We start from the raw sequence: 21,039 nt of genomic DNA on the forward strand, positions 1-21,039 counted from the left end.
TTTTCTTTAGCTATAAATAGCAGTAAGGACCTGTCTTTCAGAAGTGCTCAGCATTCAGGTCAGAATAATCAGACTTGATTAAAATATTCATTAAAAAGAATTCAAGTTTAACATGAAAAAAGACAAAGCGCCTCAATTTTTTTTGTTGCTAGGCCTTCGTTTGTGCGTATGCAGAATACCTAGCGATCCTCATTGATATCAGTTACAAGTCATGTGAGCCCATGTATATTCAGACATCTTTAACACCACCAAAATATCTACAGTTACCCAGACAGCTCCAAGACTGAACTTCTTAGAACAACTTACAATGTGCAATTATAAAAATGAAATTACACTTTCCTGTCAGCACCATTTAGAAATAGAACATTGGTTTTGTGCAATAAGCACCTGCTTGCTATTTTTTTCTTTTATTTAAAAAGAACTTTCACAAAAAGACAAAAACCCAAAGAAAATACTTTAAGTAAAAATTATATTCAAAGTGGTCTCATCCTGTTAAAAAACCCTCACAAAACAACAACAACCAAAAAAAATGCTCAAAATGAATTCTGGATGAAAACTCAATTCCTCTCTGAGTCTTTTAACTCTTGCTTATTTTGCAATCCAGAAAATTTGTAATTTTCCACATTTTTTTGTTATATCCCTCAAATGAAAAATGAGATGTTGGAGCCCTCCTGCCTCCCATTTCCCATCAGCATACTCTTGACAGTTGGCTGTAGCATTCTCTGCAGCAGCCAGTATCTTCTACTGTTAACTAGAAATTTTCACTGGAAAGATTTAGTTCTAAACAAAGTCATATTGCATGGCTTTTGCATAATTAGACTTAAGGCACACATCCAAACAAGGAAATAGGACTAAGTCAAACCATTCAGTGCTCCCCAAACTGAAACAGAATCAACTTTTCATAAACTGAAGTTATTACAACCCTCCCTGAATCTTAATATAATACAATAATAATAGAATCTTAGTAATCTGCAATTGTTGCAAATTTCTATTATCTCTTCACTAAAACAGAATGAAATCCATTTAATCTTCATTGTTATAATCAGAAGTCATTAACCTAAACTAGGAAGGTGTGAAATTAATGCTGCATCTACATCAAATTTCAGTATGTTTGTTGAGGGATTTTTTTTGTATTTTTTTTTTTTTTAAAGCAGCATAGCATAGGTTCATTGCTTCAAGAAAATTGAAGAATAAACCTTCTCCAGATTACTCAACAATCTTTGAATTTATTGTTTTTAAACAATAGTGTGCTTTGATCCAGTTATTCCGCTTTTGCCAGCAATTTCACAGTTTAGCATAATATTTACAATTTAATTAAATGCTAATAAAATGCATCACTCATATCACCTGCAGACCAGGATGCGAGTAGCTCAATTACTTCAGTGTTTACAGCTCACCGAGTTGTGAAGGGCAAATGGAAAGTTTTTCACATTACTAAACAGCACTTATTTGAGAACCAGCACTAGAGGAAGATATGAGTTCCTTGTCTCAGATTCAAACAACAGAATAATAAATAGAGAAGCAAAATGGATACATCAATATTCCCTTATGAGAAAAGAAAACTGAGTCATAATTAGGACATATTTTAAAAGGAGCATTTCAAGAAAAAGGAAACATGATTTTTGTTGTGCTATTTATAAGTGCATGTCTGTACCAGTCTTAGTCTCGTATTTCTTCTAGGTTTTATACACATATTTGTAAGGTGACTTTTAGGTGTTTTTCTAGAATTATTGCTTGTTTTTTTATCCACCATGTTGATTACTGCCTTTTTAAAATTCATTCAAATGTACAATAGCTCATCAAGGCCTGGTGGAATTCACAGGTACCCTTGACATTTTCCTTCAAGTTCTAAGCAGGTATGAAAAAAGTCTGTTCTACCCCAAAACACCTTTAATGTTTGCAAAGCTAAGGAAAAAAAAACCACCACAAATCAGGAAGGTTTCAGTGCAAGGTTCACTTTCCTATGTAATCTTCCTTCTCTTGGACTCATGCTAACATAGATACTATAGCTACAGGTACCATATCTGCATGCAACAGTATTTTGGAAAATACTTCAATCTGTGTTCATCACGCATATCCTGGGTACCACTTTTCTTTGTTCTCTCTTCCAAAAGACATCTTCTTTACTTAAGCAGCTACCACTTCACAAAATTGAGCTTAAGCATTCCTACTCTCCAGCTAAAAGGATGAGATGTTGGCCACCGGTGTGGTAAGCATAGCCCAGCACAGCCCCACAGGAAGGGTCTGAGACTGCTGCCAAGCAATCTCTGCTGTCCCACTGCCCCTCTGATGAGGAACAAGCATGGGTGAAGGAGACCAAGAACATGAGGTAACACAGCAGTTGACAACTGACACCATCCTCATTCTCAATTGCTATTCAAGTGGCCAACAGCATGAACTTAAACAAGTATGCTTTGAGGAGTTATCTCTGCTTCCCTGGTACATAGGACTTTAATAATAACAGACAAGCCTAGTCCTTTGTACAGTGTCTAGAGAAGACAACGTCTCTGGGCTGTTCAGAGGAGCCAGTGGGTTGCAGGAAAACAGACACAGGAACCACAGGACAGTTTTAACAGGAAGGATGGAAAACATGGTAACATGCTGCTGTCAGCAGGTGACAGGGTAGCAGTTTCAGAGGAACTTCAGAATAAAGAAATCCTGAATCAGAAAGACAGTAACACTGCGGGACTATATGGATGTTCTTCCACAGGAGAACATGGGGGGGGGGGGAAATACCGATATGGATATGTTGAAAAATACCCCAGAGAAATAAGTTAGCAGGCAAAAAAACACCAATCTCTCTTCAGAAGGAAGGAAAAAAAAAAAACCTTTACTTTCATGTGAGCAAAAATAAGGTATTATTTGTGTGTCTGATCTGCATCAACCCCAGGATCAAAGATCTGACCAACGTCAAACCAGCTTTGCCTCCAGTTCTTTGTAACAATGACCAGTGTACATCTGTTCATGGTTGAAGAACAGGTGCTGGCAAGACTTCAGAGATTTGAGCTTTTTTCTAGACCTACAAGAAAAAACCTTAAGCACAACCTTATTTGTATACGCTTTGGGATCTACCTAGAAAGTTATCAGTTACCTTCTGTTGTTGACTCATTATCCTAGAATTTTACAGTTGAAACACTGGTGACTATTGCACAGTTAATCTACCAAGCCATCAACTCAGCTGCTATCTTCACTCAATTTTGAAGCCCATCTTGAGCAATAGGCTATTTTTTTCATTTTGGTATTTTTCTCCCTGCTGTACTTTCTGAATCTATGTGTTTCCTATTTGAACATGTTCAAGTTCAGCAACCTCTCTTCTGACAAAGTCCCATTTTCGAGACCCATATAAACTGTTGTACCTAAAATATATTGATCAATAGATCAGAATTGTATATACTGAATTATGCTTCAAGGAAATCCTAAGAAATAAAGCTATCGGTTTTTTATTGTTAATATGTTAAGAGGTTAAAACTTCATATGAAGTTTATGAAGTGATATGAAAATGGCTGTTTAACTGTAATTAACCAACAAACATCACTTGGCAAAATCTACTGCTTCTCCAGCTGATTTGGATGCTGTAATTACTCTTCAGACTGATGACAAAGAAACAACTTAGACTTTCAGTATATAATGGCACACTGAAGGCAGAAGTTGAAACTTTTTCCTCCAAGAAAAGAAAACAGTCCTGTTAGTGAACTTCAGTCAGATACTGAAAGAAAAGACTAAGGAAATAGCCACTTGGAAACCTACAGGAAAACAGAGAGGAAAAATATTTTATATATACTCACAGCTAAAAAAAATCATGTTGGATAGAGTACTTTAATTAGCAGATTAAGCATTCAGGAATGGGAAGTGCTGTATAAAAAATGGAGGCTAGAACACGTCATTGTAGGGGAGCACTGTGAGAGAAACATATAAGCAAAAGCATATGAAATACACTAAAAACAGTAAGCTAGCATACAAGAAAAGAGAATAAAGATAGAGTTCTAAATTGTTCGTGAACCTCATAGCACTGATTTTGATTATATGTTTGTATTTTATCACCTGGTTAGTCATATCCAGGTTAGGGGTTTTATTATTCATTTTCTATCCCTTCCCTTTCCTCTAGTTTTGTAATTAAACAAGCATATAAAGAAAGACTAATGTGGCTATACATTTTTAATCTTGTGGACAAAAAAAAAAAAAAATCCAACAAAGAAAACCCTATATTCTTTATATTTTCATATGATTGCCAAAACTGGGAAGCATGAATTAGCAGAATCGGATTCATTTTTAATAGAGACTATCATTTCACATGGAAAAAGGAAAATTCAGAAAAAGTATTTTATTATTAAAAGGTCCCCCACAATCTTTTTCACTGCATTTTTCAGCTTCCAGGTGAAACCGTATTTGGACGCACAGTATTGTCAGGCTGCCCAAGTTTTGTCAGCATACACACACAGACTATGACACCCTATAATACAGATGTTCATCCTCGTATAGTACATGAAAACGGATGACAAAGAATGGGTGATAAAGGAGAAAGCCAAACCTGTTGGAGGGTGATGCTTCCCATTCAGGAGCAAGTTTAAATAAGTAAGCCATCAATCTGCAACAACTGCAACATTAGGAACAATAGATTGTGATAAACAAGTTGATTTTATTCCTTGTGTCAGTATTAATAAAAATCATAATTCAGACAGCTGTTGAAAAAATATCTGCAAATTATATTATTTCCAAAGGCTTATTTTAATTGCATCATTCCAAAAAACTTAGAAGACCATCAAAATTGCATGAGCTTTAGTGACTCATAAGATGGTCTTACCTTTCATTGGTTAATCAGGCTTATCACTAGGGAGAAAATATTAAAATCTGATAAAAACTACAGTATGGGAAATTCATGTCAGAGTAAGTGTTATGGCTACATAAAACATTTTCAGAATAATTGCTTTTTTACCAAAAAACACAACCAAACAAACAAAAAACAATCCAAAAAAAAAAGGAAACACCAAAACCAACAAAACAAAAGGCATCTGGTAAGCTTAAACATAATAGGACAAGGAGAATTTTTTTACCTTGAGAAGTTCTAACTGTAGTGGAGTCAATAAGCCTGAAGATAAAGCATGCAAGACTTGCAAGGGAAATTTTATGGACTGTGCTGTGTAGAGATAGGAAGACCTAATAATCTCTTGAATAAGGTCAAATCAGGATATTTCTGTGATGTAAAGATATTACGCCCCTCTAATCTCTTGAATACTTCAAATGACTCAATAAAACAGTGGAATGGGGATAGAAAAAGAGGCATTAAGCTAAAAATCACAGCTTTAGGTAGCCTTTAATATTTCAGATTAATCAGATGAAGATCAACTCATTAGATAAATCAGAAGAATTAGTTATCAGTTCCATGATTTTTACATATAGTACTACAGAATTTATGATTGGGAGTATATGTGATATTACCATATCCTTAATATCAGTTAAGTTAAAATGCCCTACTTAGAAGTGGAAAGAGGTTTGGGATGCTTTTTCCTGGTTAAAATCTCCAGGCATGAAGCATTTGTGGTTGATTAGAATTCTCACGAATTTATTATTTTAAATTTTTGAAGTTAGTGACCTTTTTTACCATCAGCAATAATAAATCAGTTTTAATGGATTTTTTGAAAAATAACGAACATTAAAAAGCTACTGTAATATTATTATAAACTAATAAAAAATGAATAATAAAGGTCACAATGAAAATACATGCTAACTCAATGTGTTAAAAATTATTACTTTACATTCTAGATAACACAATACGTTATAAATAAATCTTGCAGTTGACAGAAGAAAAGATTATGTAACATTAATTCAGTATCAGAAAACTGAAGCATTATTTTCCTTTAGTCTAAAATCCCAGATGTTACTTTAGCCAGAACAGTAATCCAGACCTAAGCGGCAAAGGATCCAAATAGCCCTTCTGGTTCTTTTGCTCAAGGGCAGTTTCCCAGAACAAGCAGTGAAATCAATTTGGCAGGTCCTAAAGCACCAAAAATGGCTATTCCAGCTCAGCATTTCAGCATTTTCTACTAAAATTTTTTGCTCAGAACAATTCTCTTCTTCCTTCACCATGTATACCGCAATACTAAGTGCATACAAGGACTTGGGGTAACAAACAGACTGCTCTTGCAGTCTAATAAATCGGATCCCAGTAATCCTTCTTTAACCTTAATGGCAATTAGTGACTTTAAGATATCAGTTGTGAGGTTTTAGAGAGGTTTTCAAGGTGCAACAAAAATTGGGTGCCTGTGCCTGTATTTCTACAGTTTGTTGTAATATGGAAGACACCTTCTCCCATGAAAAAAACCCAAACCGTAAATGAACTAGGAGATATCCCTGATGGGCCCCTGCCCTGACACACATTACAAGAGTTCTGAATGAACATCAAGGGTTAACCATGTAGCAGCACTGTTTGCTGCTTCTCAGGAGTTTCCTGAATGTTATAATGAATGAATGCAGTGGCTATTGAGAGCTGCCTTGGTTTTGCGCAGAATTTAACAAACAAACAAAAACACAAACCCCAACAAACCAAAGAAACCTGAAACCCACACAAAATCTAGGGAGGTAGCCACAGGAAATAATGTACATTTAGGTTTGTTGCAGTATAAAATATGTTATTCTGGATAAGGATCCCATTTTCATCGGGGTCTTGACTTCTACCATCCACTGCTGGTAAAAGTAAGCAGTGTTGCAAGATGCCTTTGGTTCACTTTCTCAGCTTTTGCTGGAAGGATTCCTTGGTCTCATGGTCAATTAGTGGCAGTAATAGGTAACTCAAAGGTTTACAGGGACTATGAAGGGGGGCAAAAAAGTATATGGCAAGAAGAGGAAGAAGGGTGGTAGATATGATTTCTGGTGCAAAGAGCTTACGATTTAGATGTTTTACTTGACTGACCAAAATGGTTTTGCTCATGCAGCCTAACGATGCACAGCACAGACAAAGCACTGCTAACCCAGCCACAGCAAAGCAGCTGCAGAGTTTCAGTTCTGCTAGAGCAGGTAATCTCAGTCACACTTCACTTCCCACATGAAACATCACAAAAACAATTTTTACAGCATAAAAGATTGCACAGTAATGACTTTTGGCAGCACAGCTGTGTAGGTCAAACTCACCTACCTCTAACTTTGACACACATAGCCCTGTAAAATTCAGTTATGGTAAGAACTGCATGCAGATTAAAAAGAAAAACAAACTTCTGAAAACCAAAAGGAAACTGAAAGGATTATAAAGGCACAATAATACAGTAATGGTCACACCACACTCGCTACCCAGTCACTCAAACATTATGCAGTCATGACAAAAGATATGCCTTCCTAAACGGTTGCTCTGAAGATGTTTTGCAGGGTATCTTCAAAGCAGGAGTTAAAATAATCAGTAAAATAAGAAATACATAGGAAAACCACTCCTAGAATCTTTTACTCCATTTTTCAAAAAAAGTTGCAGTATACTTAGTCGTTTTAGCTACTGTGTGTTAGCACAGTTTGTAATGTTTCTAACTTTGTAAGAAAAAAAACAAAAACCATTCTAGACATTTTCTGATAACATGAAAAAGATTCTTTCTTTCTGATCTAAAAAACATGTAAGCTATGGAAAACAGCTGAGGATTAAAAAGGCAGTATTTGAAACTGTTAGCTTTTCCTTAAAATCTTGTTTGTTTGTTAAGAAAAAAAAACGAAAAAAAAACCCTGTCAGACAAACAAAGACTTCTAAGCACAGTTTCAAGGGAATAATGTCTGGCAGTTTGTAATCCCCCTAGTGAGCAAGCTTAGTTTTCAATGTTAACAGATTGCTCATACATCCTTCAAAGGAGTAACACATACCTAAAACTTAGATTTCATTATGGTGATTACAATACTTGTCAGAGCCAAGAACCATTTATAGTAGAGTTTTCAACAGAAACTGACAGTGAATTTATACTGCTGGTGGTTGTAGAGAGAAGGTTTTGTTAAAAGGTACTTATTAGCACAGTTCTGAAATTTAGAGCTTCTAGATATTTTCCAAATTAACATCCTTCCCACTGGAAAACAGGTTGTATTGGAAATCCAAGATTCACTGGCAGCAATATTTAGGTTTTTAAAATATAAAACAAAATAAAAATGTGACAAAACACAAAAAAACTACAATGTCAACAGATTTCATGCAGAGCTTTGTCAAGAAAAGCATCTCCAATTTTGGTATAAAATGTTTCTACATTCATTTCAGATATAAACTACTCAAAATGCAGTATGAATGATGAGTGGTGAAGCCTGTGAAACTGATTATGAAGCTTTGTGTGCTAAACTGGTGAGAAGTTCAAAATAAATAGAGTTATACTTCTTCACCCATGCAGTTATGTTGTGGAACTCCTTCCCAAGGCAGATTCATACAGATTTAAAAGTTACAAGACAAAGAGTGGAGGAAAAAAAAACCCCAAACCTCAAGACATATTAAATGCATGCCTTCTGGCTTTAGAAGTCCCCAAGATACACATCATTTGGAACTGGAATACTAGGGAAGTGCCAGTAACACAATTTCTATGTTCTTTTACACCTTCCTTGTCAAGACCATTCACACAGACTCAATTCAAAGTTACAATAAGGAGGGTAACTGTTAAAGAGAAACTCAGAGGGAAAAATTGTGCAATTTCCTGTATTAACCTCGTAATGGATTGCCCCAAGTAAGCATAACTTTTAGTGATTATATTCAATTAGAAATTTGAGAATTAACAGACATCTGGTCTATTCATCTTTCTGCTGAATATATTAATAACACACACCAAAAAGCCAATGTAGCTACTTTCAAAGTATGGACTCATTTCAGATAGCTTGATGAAAGGTAGCACAAGAAGAAATAACTTGTATGATCTAGTTAAATCCTGAACTGCTGACAGACAATTTAGAAAGGACATAATTTTTTAGGTTTAATTTCTTTGAAATTTTCTCTCTCTACAAATTGATTACCTGTGCTAAACCTACTAAAATGAGGGGGCATCCCATTTATCACTTTGTGGAAACTCTTGATAATATAAGTACTTTTATAACACCACATTTTGTATAATGTAATAGTAGCTGACAATGATTTTACTCATACCATCCTTAAACAAAAAAGAAAGCAATAAGAAACATGTTTCTTTTGAAATCTCAAAATAATTATCATTTTTGTTTGTGTTACTACTACAGAATAATTCAAAAAAGTAATTTCAGAGTTACTTGCAAGTCTAATTTCAAGACGCAGAAAAGATACATTTTAGTTAACTGAGAAAACTAGCATCCACTTGTGGAAAAGACAGATAATGCTTGCAGTTAGATGATAATCTCAGTCTAACCTTTTTTACTTCCTTCTGCTTTACACCAAGTTTGCTTATGTTTAGACCATCTCTGCTAACTTCAAATTTCTTGCAGAACAGTGGGAAAACAGCCAGGTTCCACTTAGTTTATGACTTCGTCTTTCTAATCTGATTTTCTCCCTTGGTATTGTCTTTTGAAAAAGCATTCTAAAGGGTTAAACGATTTTCAAAACACAAAATCTTCTCACCTCATACTCAAGAAAATAAGGTAGAATGAAAATATTCTAGTGATCTATAGGACAGTATTAACGTTGCTTACTTTAGCTGTCATAACAAATTTGACATCTAAATTCAGGAAACTAATAATTAGTCTCCACATTGCAAACCAGCTGACTAAGTGGTTCACTGCTGCAAAAAGGGTAATGCCATTCGTCCCACTCTTCTCATTGTGCAACCCTGCTGCTCTCCATTTTTAGCTCTGGTACTTGCCTGATTGCCCCGTAAACTTATTCAACCATCAACAAGGGAAGGTGCAGGCAGAATCAGTTTCTGTGCTAAGGTGGTTTTGTACAGGTTACTGAACTGCACCGATTTAGCACATGAACAGATAAGGAACAGAACTAGCACAGAACAAGTTATGGTATTATTCAGCCAGAAGCAGAGGGAAAAGGAGGGACTGAAGAATGGTGAGCAGACTGCCCCAGGGGTGGAATCACAGCCCTACCATCTGCCATGGACTGATCCAGACTGCAATGGAACAGGGGCAAACTCCAGAACACCTGCAATACATTGATGACATTATTGTGTGCGGTGATACTGTAGAAGAAGTATTTGAGCAAGGGAAGAAAATAACCCATATCTTTCTGAAGGCTGGTTTTGCCATAAAATGGAGTAAGGTCAAAGGACCTGCACAGGAGATGCAATTTGGGGGAATAAATGGGCTCATGTCCACAGGGCCTGGGTATCCTACCTCCTTGCAGTAACAACAAAAATACAATTATTATGATGTTTAAGTCACTCTATGCACTTTACAAAATGCACCATAATAAACATAAAGGATCGTCAGCTCTGCTAAAATAAAGAAACCTGATTATAAAAAAGGCCTCATATTTTTGACTATAGGTGTAAAACAGTTTCATTGAATAGTCTAAAGGACACATATTAGAGTCATTTGAGCAGTAGATCTGATAAAGGGAGCAAGTTCTGCAGAGCTGCTAGAGTTCAGAGCAGAGGGCTTATATAAGCATACGGCTGACAGAGGAATTTTGGCATATACAGTGAAATGAGTCAGCACAGTCACCGAGAATACCTAAATAACCCCTTGAAAACAAATGCAATAAAACCCGTAAATGAAAGCATGCAGATTCTCCTGGAAGGCATATTAAGGCATGAAAAACAGCAAGGTGCTTGGTGACAGCCAGTATGGCTTCACTAAGGGGAAATCCTGCCTGACCAATTTGGTGGCCTTCTATGATGGGGCTACAGAACTGATGGACAGGGGTAGAGCAGCTGATGTCATCTACTTGGACTTGTGCAAAGCGTTTGACACACGATATCCTTGTCTCTAAATTGGAGAGACATCAATTTGATAGTTGGGCCACTCGGTGGATAAAGATCTGGCTGGATGGCTGCATGAAAAAAAATTGTGGTCAATGGCTCAATGTCCAGCTGGAGACCAGTAACGAGTGGTGTCCCTCAGGGATCAGTGTTGGGACCGGTCTTGTTCAACCTCTTTGTTGTAACATTGACAGTGGGATTGAGTGCGCCCTCAGCAAGTTTGCCAATGACATCGAGCTGTGTGTTTTGGTTGATATGCTGGAAGGAAGAAATGCCATCTAGAGGGACCTTGACACGCTTGTGAGGTTGCAGATGCCAACCTCATGAAGTTTAACCATGCCAAGTGCAAGGTCCTACACCTGAGTCGGAGCAATCCCAGGCACAGCTACAGGTTGGGCAAAGAAGAGATTCAGAGCAGCCCTGTGGAGAAGGACTTGGGGTTGTTGGTCGATGAGAAAATGATCATGAGCTGGCTTCAGTGTGCACTCACAACCCAGAAAGCCAACTGTATCATGGGCTGCATCAAAAGGAGTGTGACCAGCAGGTAGAAGGAGGTAATTCCGCTCCTCTACTCTGCTCTTGTGAGACCCCACTTGGAGTACTGTATGCAGTTCTGGTGTCCTCAACATAAAAAGGACATGGAACTGTTGGGACAAGTCCAGAGGAGGACCACGAGGATATCAGGGGACTGGAGCACCTCCCATATGAAGATAGGATAAGAAAGTTGGGGCTGTTCAGCCTGGAGAAGAGAAGGCTGCATGGAGACCTCGTAGCAGCCTTCCAGTATCTGAAGGGGGCCTATTAGTGTGCTGGGGAGGGTCTATTTATAAGGAACTGTAGCGATAGGACAAGGGGTAACGGGTTCAAACTTAAACTGGGGAAGTTTAAATTGGATCTAGGGAGGAAGTTCTTTACTGTAAGGGTGGTGAGGAACTGGAATGGGCTGCTGAAGGAAGTTGTGAATGCTCTATCTCTGGCAGTGCTCAAGGCCAGGTTGAACAGAGCCTTGGGTGGCATGGTTTAGTGTGAGGTGTCTAGATGATTTTAAGGTCCTTTCCAACCCTAACTATTCTATGATTCTATTCTATGAGTCTATATTTTGAAACATTCTTACCTGAATTGCTTGCAGTTACATATAATGACTATGAAATAAACTAAAATAAACATGAAACATTATCTATTAATATGGTGAATTTATTGCTATTATTTGGGATGATATTTTCCTCAGAATATTTGTAGTATTGTCAATGTAATGTTGAATCTTTTCCTTTTATCCTGGGAAATAAATGGCTGAGTAGCAGTACCACAGAGAAGGTCCCAATAACTAGATTAAGCTATACATTGTAGAAACTGACCCTGCTTGCTCTGTTGACTTTTGTGAGCTGGAGGAGAATACCCTGCTGGATTATTCTGACAAGTTTTAGCCAAATAAAGACACACATAAAATTAGACCAAGCAGAGACTATGACAAGAAAATTAATAAGCTTAGAGACTGTGATCTGCAAGGAAGGGCTGGCCTTAGGGAAAGAAAAAGGGCAAAGATACATGGGAACAGTATTCAAGTGTTTGAAGTGATATTACAAAAAGAATGAACAATTACCAGGTTTCCAAATCTAAAGCAGTAGAGAAGTAAATGGCTTACCTCTCAATAAAGGAGACTTGGGTTAGGTACTGGGAACCCACACACAGTGTAAACTATGAAATTAATCTAGTGTAAGGAAAACAGATAAACCAGGGGAAATGGTGAACTGCAACCAAGTAAGGTTCTGAAAACCAGATACTATTCTTGATACTCATCTGTGTAAGTACTGCCCATCAGCCTTGAAATTAAAGAGTCTTATATCCTTTCTTGATACTGGATCCAGCCACACACTTCTGATTTTCTAAGGCCAAAGTATGGTTACTGAGAGTTACACCAAGAAAGTTGGAAGAACTGGGGCAGGGGGAATGATGAACATGCACTATGAAAAAGAGCAAAGTAGTATATATTCCCAATGTTAAAGAAATACATTCCTAGCCGAGTAGTAACAGAAAGTATAGTTTCTTCTGGTCTGATAAGAAATCTAAGTTTAGTCTCCAATATATTTGTCCTGGGTTCAGCAGTAGCAGTCATTTTTCCCCTTCTTGGTAGCTGGTGCAGTGCAGTGTTTTGACTTTCAGCTCGGGAACAGAGCTGATAACAAGGATGTTTTGGTTTGGCCAAGGACTTTGTGAGCCTCATGCTCTGCCAGGGAGGAGGGGAAGCCAGGAGGAAGCAGAGACAGGACACCTGACCCAAGCTGACCAAAGAGGTATTCCATACCACAGCACGTCATGCCCAGGATGTAACTGGGAGTGAGCCGGAAGGGCTGGGAGACTGCAGGGTTGGAGGAGGTATGGGTCAGAGCTTGGTCAGGCTGGGGGGGGGCGAGTTATCGGTCGGCTTGTGGTGAGATGATGTATTCTCTTCCCTTGTTATTTCCTTTATCATTATTATCATTGGTGGTAGCAGTAGTGATTTGTGTTATACCTTAGTTACTAAACTGTTCTTATCTCAACCCGTGGGAGTTGCATTCTTTTCGATTCTCCTCTCCGTCCCTCCGGGAGCAGGGGGAGGGCAAGAAAGGGGGGGAGGTGAGTGAACGAGTTACCTGACTGGGTTTAAACCACTACAATATTGGAGAGAAATATACTGCAATATAGTGCATTTTCCAATATATATTATACCTTTGCTCTCTTCAAAAAAGAATCAATGAGCCATAGCCATTTTTATTTATTCTTTATCACGCTGCTCTTCACAGAGACTGCTGTTCTCTTTTCAATTTCAGGGGCAAAACAGACTTCAAGTTCAATCTGACTGAAAACCCCATAAAACTGTAACTTTACACACATATATATTATTATTATGAAGACGTGTGTATATATATTCTATGGTTATGCTGCGTGCAAGTTTCAGCTACAAACTCTAACTTAAAACAGAGTAACAGTTTTCATGACAAATGATACACATCAACCTGTTTTCTCCAGAGATATACATACTTCTCACACCAATAGAGAATAAGAAGTGACAAAAAAAAACAGTTCTTTCATCATAGCCACAGGCTTTGCACTTGGAAATGATTAGCGCATGCACCAAAAGTAACTAGGTTAAGTACTGGGCGAAAAAGAAATCATGGAGGTATTGAAATCTAACGAAAGTACACATCTTGTTATAAGTTTTGCATTATTTCTGTAGAACCCAATAGCAACTTAGTAGAACTGTTTGTTGCACCCAAAGCCAGTCTGTAATTCTTCATTAAAAGATAAAAATTAAGAAGTTTTAAGGCCTCTGCAACTGTAAAAACTCCTTATTTCTACTCTTCTTCTTTTATTCTCACATTCTTAAAGTTTAAAGCACTGTATTGTTTCTGTATACATTAATTTTTAATGAGTGATGGATGTGTGTGCATTTTACAAAATAAATAAATAAATTTAAAAAGTCAAATCTAAAGAGCAAAATTATTCTTAGCCCTTTGTGGCTGTCCAAGGATATTAAGTGGATTTATTCAGAAGAAAGGCACAGCTGTAGCTCCAGTACCAGCTGAGCCAGGGAAGACAGGGAGCCCAGAACAAAGTGCAACATTGCCCTCATACAAGTCTACCAGGGGTATGTGCCCGTCCAACTTCTGACATAATGTCTGTATTTTAATAAGCTTTACACAGCAGGACTACTATCTGATGGCTAGGGGTACTACATGGTTCCAAAACTAACATTAAATCACAATGCTGCACAATATTTCCTTCATTGAGTATTAGGGGATTTTTATCTCCTGAGTGATTAACTGACAAATCATTAGTTGTAAAGGACAATGAGAGAAGAGTTGCACACCTGAGCCCAGGATAACAGAACCACAACACCCTTCACTGATGTATACAAAGAGAATTTGGATCTTCTGATATTGTATTACTTTTAAAATACTTTAATATTTTCCTAAACTGGTCCAAAATCTTAATATATGGTCCTGGGAAAATAACAACAACCCTTTTTACCCCCCTAAAAATAGGAAATATCACAGTTAAATGACTAAGAAGAATGGCAAATGAACTATAATGAATCTGATTCCATTAACATTAAATGTCAAGACTACTGATAACCGTTTCAAGGATAAGACTACATATTTGGGTTACAGAGAATAATATATTGCATCTGGAATGCCAAAGAATTCTTTAAAGAAAAAGCAGGTTTGATCTGAAAGTGAAAATAAGCACTTTTTAGGCTTTTATTACATGAAAGAGTGCAACTTGCTCAAAATAGACAGTGAACTAGTACAAACTGATATCGCAGCTCGAGTTGTCAGATCTTGTATGAATTAGTATATTCCATAATACGTTATCATTCCTGCTTCTTTTTGCTATGAATGTGCCACATCTCTGGAGGTTTTTAGACAGCTACATGTACCTCGCCACTAGGAAAGACCTTTTTATGGGATTCTGAAACTCCACATGGAACCAATAGCATAGCATATGATGTGTTTAGCAACATCCCTGACATTCTCATCACAAAATCAACTTTTTTTTTTCTTAATCTGAACTAGAAGCCTTTTGTTTGTTCTTCACAACCCATACTTTTTCACTAGCAAAACCATAGTCATATATAATTAAACAGCCAAAATTAGGAATTCCGAGGCTGCTTCGTTCTGTCAGGTAGTTTCCATCTCAGACCCACTGTCAACTCTTTGGTATGATGTAGACAGTCAACCTCACTCATCTTCTTGACAAGAGCAGGGAAAAAAGATATTCTTTCTTTTAGCCCTTTGTTCTGATAACTCTTCTAGTAAAAAAAGTTACTTTAAAAAAGTTAACTGTTTATTATACACAAGGTATAATATTGCTAAGAACTTGTTCATTGTGTAAATCCAGTTTTGTATACAGGGTTGAGACAATTTTGTCATAAATTATGTCAATGCAAACACATGAGGAATTCTTAAAATCCAGTATAAAATAACTTCTGCCAACTGACCAACCACATGTAACACTTATGGAACTGACAATATCATTAAATGTATATAAAATACTTCCAAATTAACATCTTTATCTACCTTTTTCTTAGCAATTATGATATAAGAAGAGGATACATGCTTCCAGATAACACCTCAACTGAAAATGACAACTTAAAGACATAATCTGTTTATAGCTTTAAGTATAAATTTTTGCACAAACCAAACCAATATAGCCAATTTAAATAGATATTAAAATGCCTGCATAAGGTTGCTGTAATTAAATTCATTTAAAGCAGATTTAAATTTAATTAGAGCAGCCTAAGCACGTAAACAAATTTTCTGACACTAAGTTTGTATATGCCATTAAAGAGACTTAAGTTTTCATCTACAGAAGTAGTAAACAGTAGAATAACTTCCCTGCAAATGTCAGGTAAAGATGTAAATTCTTGGAGTATTTCTTGTTCACACATATACAGATGCAACACCATGAATTATTCCTCCTCCATCATCAATACACTATGCAGCCTTGCCTCTTAGTTGCTAACTTTGCTTTCTTTTCACCAGTTTCTCTGCCACAATAACCCAATTTATTTCCCTAAACTTCTGAAAACGTTTCCTTTAAAGCCTGAGTCCTGAAAGCCATATTTCTCTGTATTCAGCATCTGTTGCACTTTGAGACCAGGTGAGGTTTTCAAAACTTTCTGATATAAATTTAGTTGCCTTTGTATCCACCAAGACACCTTTGAGTGCATCCCCCAGTACACCTCACACAAAACCGCAGGATCACACTGAACATTTAGACAGGTCCACTATGTTGAGTCCAGATTTACCTGAACAGACCAGCACCAACTGAAGAGAAAAACATTTCTAATCCTACCTCTCCTCAAGGCTCAAAGCACTAGAGGAAACCCATACCAATGGCTGATAGCTAAGAGTTCAACCACATACATGCAGATTTCTCTTTTAGAAGTTAACACAGATATTACTTCTTTCCTTTCCAATGGGAGATTTAGTTCATCCCACTCTCACCTACTACATATTAACTAAGCAACTAGATTTGATTTGAGAGAGTCTCATCTTTTCCTCTCTCAGTAAAAATTCAGGCTTATCCCTCCTACTTTCTAGATAACTGACTACTGTGTGTACCACTCAGCCAGGCTCTGGTCCAGTCATCTCTTCAGCTACACACTGATAAACACACCAGTTTCACTCACCTCTAATACAGAGGGACCCTTTCTTGTTTGAACTAATTTTCTGCTTTGGACACCATTCTTCCTTGCAGTAGTCATTGAAGACGCTAAACCAAACTCCTATGAGCTACAGAGTAGAGATGCAGCTCAGAAGAAGCCTTAATTAGAAGCAGGTGCCCCTGATCTGTCCACTAATACACCTGTTGGCTCCCCATGGTTTTGTTTCATAGAGAACAGAAGAAAATATATTTTTCAGAGCAACACCTACTTTTTTTCCTGTAAATTATCACCAATAAAATAGGAGTAATTAGTCTGTAAGAGCAGTAAAGGGAAAAAAAACTAATCCTTTCTTTCAGTGCATGGAAGTTTCTTGTAACGTTATTCTTAAATGTCTTTAAAGTTTCTTTCAGCATTTTTTTCCCAAAATATTCAACATTGGTCTGATGGATTCCCACTGATATCTCTAAGAAATAAATAGTTGGGTTAAAATGTTTTTTTCTTAACTTATACATGGTACAGCTTAGCAAACTTAACTGTGGCTTACTCCCTCTTGGAAAACATGTCCCTAGATAATTATACTAGAAACATCTGAAAGCTTTTCAAAGTCTTCTCTGAGCTTTTCTGTATTCTTTCTTCCCATTTCCTATCTATGATAGAAATTGCTTTAAGAAGCATTACTAATTTTTTTTTCATAGTTTTATGATCAGAATTATCACTTAGAATTCTGTGGTTTGTTTTAACATATAATGCAGGCAGTCTAACGGCATCCATTCCTTTTTTATTAAACTTTAAATTCCCATTCAGTTTTTCCAGAAAGTAATAAATTCTTAATTTAAAAAGTTAAATCTTCAATGTTTTCCTTTTTGAAACTTAATTAGATGTAACAAAGGCTTTTTTCTCATCTTGCTTCACCCTGGAAGCTTCCACATGTTGCTAATAATTTCTGTTACCTCTTACTGACTTTTTATTTTCCTGCTATAAGCTCATAGTTTTACCATTTTTACCAGGTATCTTCTTGTAACATTCTAACAAAGCCATATGAAAACGATGCCTATGCTCTTGGGAACAAGTAACTTCAGATTCTCATTATCCTCCTTTCAAGTAATATTTACTAGATGAAGAAGAAAGAAATTCTAAAATGAAATCCTACTACAATCTAGTTTCAATCATATTTTATTTGTTGAATTAAAGTTTATTAAAGAAGCATAGATTTGCCTCTGCTTAAATTTAACCTTCAAGTGCAAGATTTAATAGGCTGAAGATTAAAGTAAATCACAGGGGTTTGCTCATTCTTTTGCACTATGAAGAGCTGCAAGCAGGAACTAAAACATGAAATAAAAAAGGAAGTCAAAGTCTGTGAAGGCAGATTAAGAAAAAGTATGAGCATTAGAAAGAATAAATTATAAGCTATTCAAAAGGAAAATAATTATAATATTCTTTTATATATTGCTCGCCAGATACATGTCAAATGTAATCTACAAAGAACAGTATTTGTTTGTTGGCAATCTCATGGAGAGTACAAAAATCCAAAACAGTTTACTTACAATATTATAGCTGTATTTCTTCATGAATATATAACTAATAAGCAACATATAATCCACCATTAGTTACAACCAAAATAATTGCATAAATTAAAAGTAACATAGAGCTGAATTATAATAAGCAACTGGTTTTAGAAAGTAGATGCATAATATCATCATGGTTATACTCACAGTTAACTTTCTATTAATATATTTGAAAAACATCTTCATTAATATAAGAGAAACTCTGTAATGCGCTGTCCCTGTGTGAACAATGGATACTGGTGTCATGTCACTTTAAATAAAATACAAATTAACCAAAAATGTCTTTGAAAAAGAAAAAAAAAATCCAACTGCAAAATGGCATATTTATCCTTCACCCTAAATAACAGAATTCCTAACTTTCAAGAAAGTCTTTATAGACTTCATTTATCAGAACCTAGACTTGGTCATCGCATATATTTTAAACCAAGTTCATATATTCAGACCACAAGGACCTCTCAGGTCAGGGAACAAAAAGGGTATGAAATTCTCATTAGATAACTCTGTGAGATGTTTCAATTGCCTCACAGTATCTGCAAGTAGAGAGCCAGCACACACCTGCTTATTGTAGCCTTCCAATTCTGGCTAAACCTTAAAATTGTCCAGCTGGATGGAAAAAAGCAAACAAACAAGCAAACAATGGGAGAGCCTAGGGCAGTCAGGGCTTTGACACTGGGTGTGGAGAAGGCTCGTTTTAGGCCCTATGCAACTTATTATTTCATCCACACAGAGTAATCCCCTACATGAAGTGCTGCTGCCACCTCTGCTTATGCCCACTGATTTCTCTCTGTGCATCATCTCCTCAAGAGGCTTATTTGGTCTAAATAACAATCAACAAAAATAATCAACAAAATTGCTCTGTCTGAATGGGGGGGGGGGGGGGGGGGGGCGTGGAATTTTCAAAACAGCATGAAGCAGAAACTAGTGAGGTCTCCACAAGCCAGTTGTGTTGTTAGGGATGTACAGAGCAGCAAAGCCTGAGTATGAAACCTGTCCAAAGCAAAGGCAGGAGCAGTCAATCCCAGTGCTCAGTCATCCTGGCAAAGCAGCCACTAAAATGAAACAGATGGCAGCACTGTTTGTTTAAATAATGCCTGCTAAACAAGAAAATTAAGAAATAAGGTGAAAATATGCACTTTCATGTTTACTCATCCTCTCATCTGTACTGTTATTTGCATTACACTGTGTGCATGCATAAAAACATTTACATGGAGAATCTTGCACTAGCAGCTGACTGTAGTAAACATGGGCATTTCAGCTTTCCTTTTAAGTGACTTTTGTTTTTACACTCTGTATTAATGAATTTGAAATCAAATGTTAAACAAAGCTTGAAGAGTCAAGAAAGCAATGCCAAAAACGATAGAAATTTCAGTTTACAGAAAATGCTGAAGAACAGCCGCTTGCCTGCTAATTCACTTTATGCTTTGGGCTATCAGCTTCCATTCCCTCATTCACCCTGTCTGATGGCCCTCCGTATTCTTCTGTCCTTATCCAACATTTATTTTTCACATTCTTGTTAATTTTTTTCTTCTTAAATTCTATATATCTAAGTCTTTCTGCACAAAACTCTGCCTAGGAATACAATTACTTAAATAAAAGGAATTACACTGTCAGAATCAAGATACCATTTGCAAAAAGTCCTTTTGTTTGTTTTGTTTTTATTTAGCCTTCATTTTAGGTGTTTCCTTTTATACAGTTTGCCCTTGCTACTTAAAAAGGCTGTAATCTCTCCCCTTCCGAGACTGAATCTCATCTAACAAGCGTACTATGTCTTGCAAAGTAAGAATTTTATATTGGTTCAATACAAATACTGCTGTGACAGTAATTATGGAATGACAGTTAGTAGTATCTTTCTATTTAATAAAATGATGATTTAAGATCAATGAACAACTGATTCATGAAAGGGTTCTTGTAATTTTTGTTAATAATCCTCCAAATAATTAAAATAAATTAAATAATTACAGGGTGAGAATTATAATTTAATAAATATTAAACCTTTTCCATTCCTAGTTTGAGTACATTGCACTAAAACAATTTGTTAAAAAAATATTATGCAGGTTGCAGTATCATGCATTCATGTGATGAAATGCCAGAAATAAATTTCCCATAGAACTTCAAGACAGCTGCTTTGGGCATATGAACACTGATATGATCTTTAATTACACAATTTCATTATTTTGCTTCAAGTCCTTTTTTCATTACATTTACAGAAAGGATGGTACTCGTGTAACAAAGAGCTATTTCATATTCTCTCTCTCCCTGTTTACCCAGTCTGTGGTCTCACAACTAATTTGTTTCAAGCTATTCAAGACCTGCTCTGACTGAAGAAGTAATATTTTCCTCATCAGCTTTTTTACAGAGCTCATCGTGATAGGACTTCAATGCTCCATAAACGTGACCAAGTTTACTTTTAAAAAATTTCTGTGATAATATTTGCTCCTACTTTGCAATAGGAATACCGAAGCACAGGAAACTAAATACAGGTTATGTTAAC

At 36.4% G+C, this 21,039-nt stretch overlaps 1 protein-coding gene across 8 annotated transcripts in view; it reads right to left on the reverse strand.

The window, feature by feature from the left end:
- The window catches only part of KCNIP4 (potassium voltage-gated channel interacting protein 4), a 447,064-nt gene that overhangs the window by 149,116 nt on the left and 276,909 nt on the right, over positions 1-21,039 (reverse strand). The window contains exon 1 of one of the 8 annotated variants that reach the window (XM_062636493.1): positions 5,052-5,072. The exons of the other annotated variants lie outside the window; for them this stretch is intronic. The gene's annotated coding sequence lies outside the window, so the exon portion shown is untranslated. Of the gene's footprint in view, positions 1-5,051; positions 5,073-21,039 lie in introns of those variants that run through there. 8 annotated transcript variants of the gene reach the window in all.

The sequence above is a fragment of the Pezoporus occidentalis genome, unplaced genomic scaffold (genome assembly GCF_034315485.1).
Source record: "Pezoporus occidentalis ecotype Australia unplaced genomic scaffold, CSIRO_AGI_Poc_V1 ctg48, whole genome shotgun sequence".
Classification (NCBI taxonomy): Eukaryota; Metazoa; Chordata; class Aves; order Psittaciformes; family Psittacidae; genus Pezoporus; species Pezoporus occidentalis.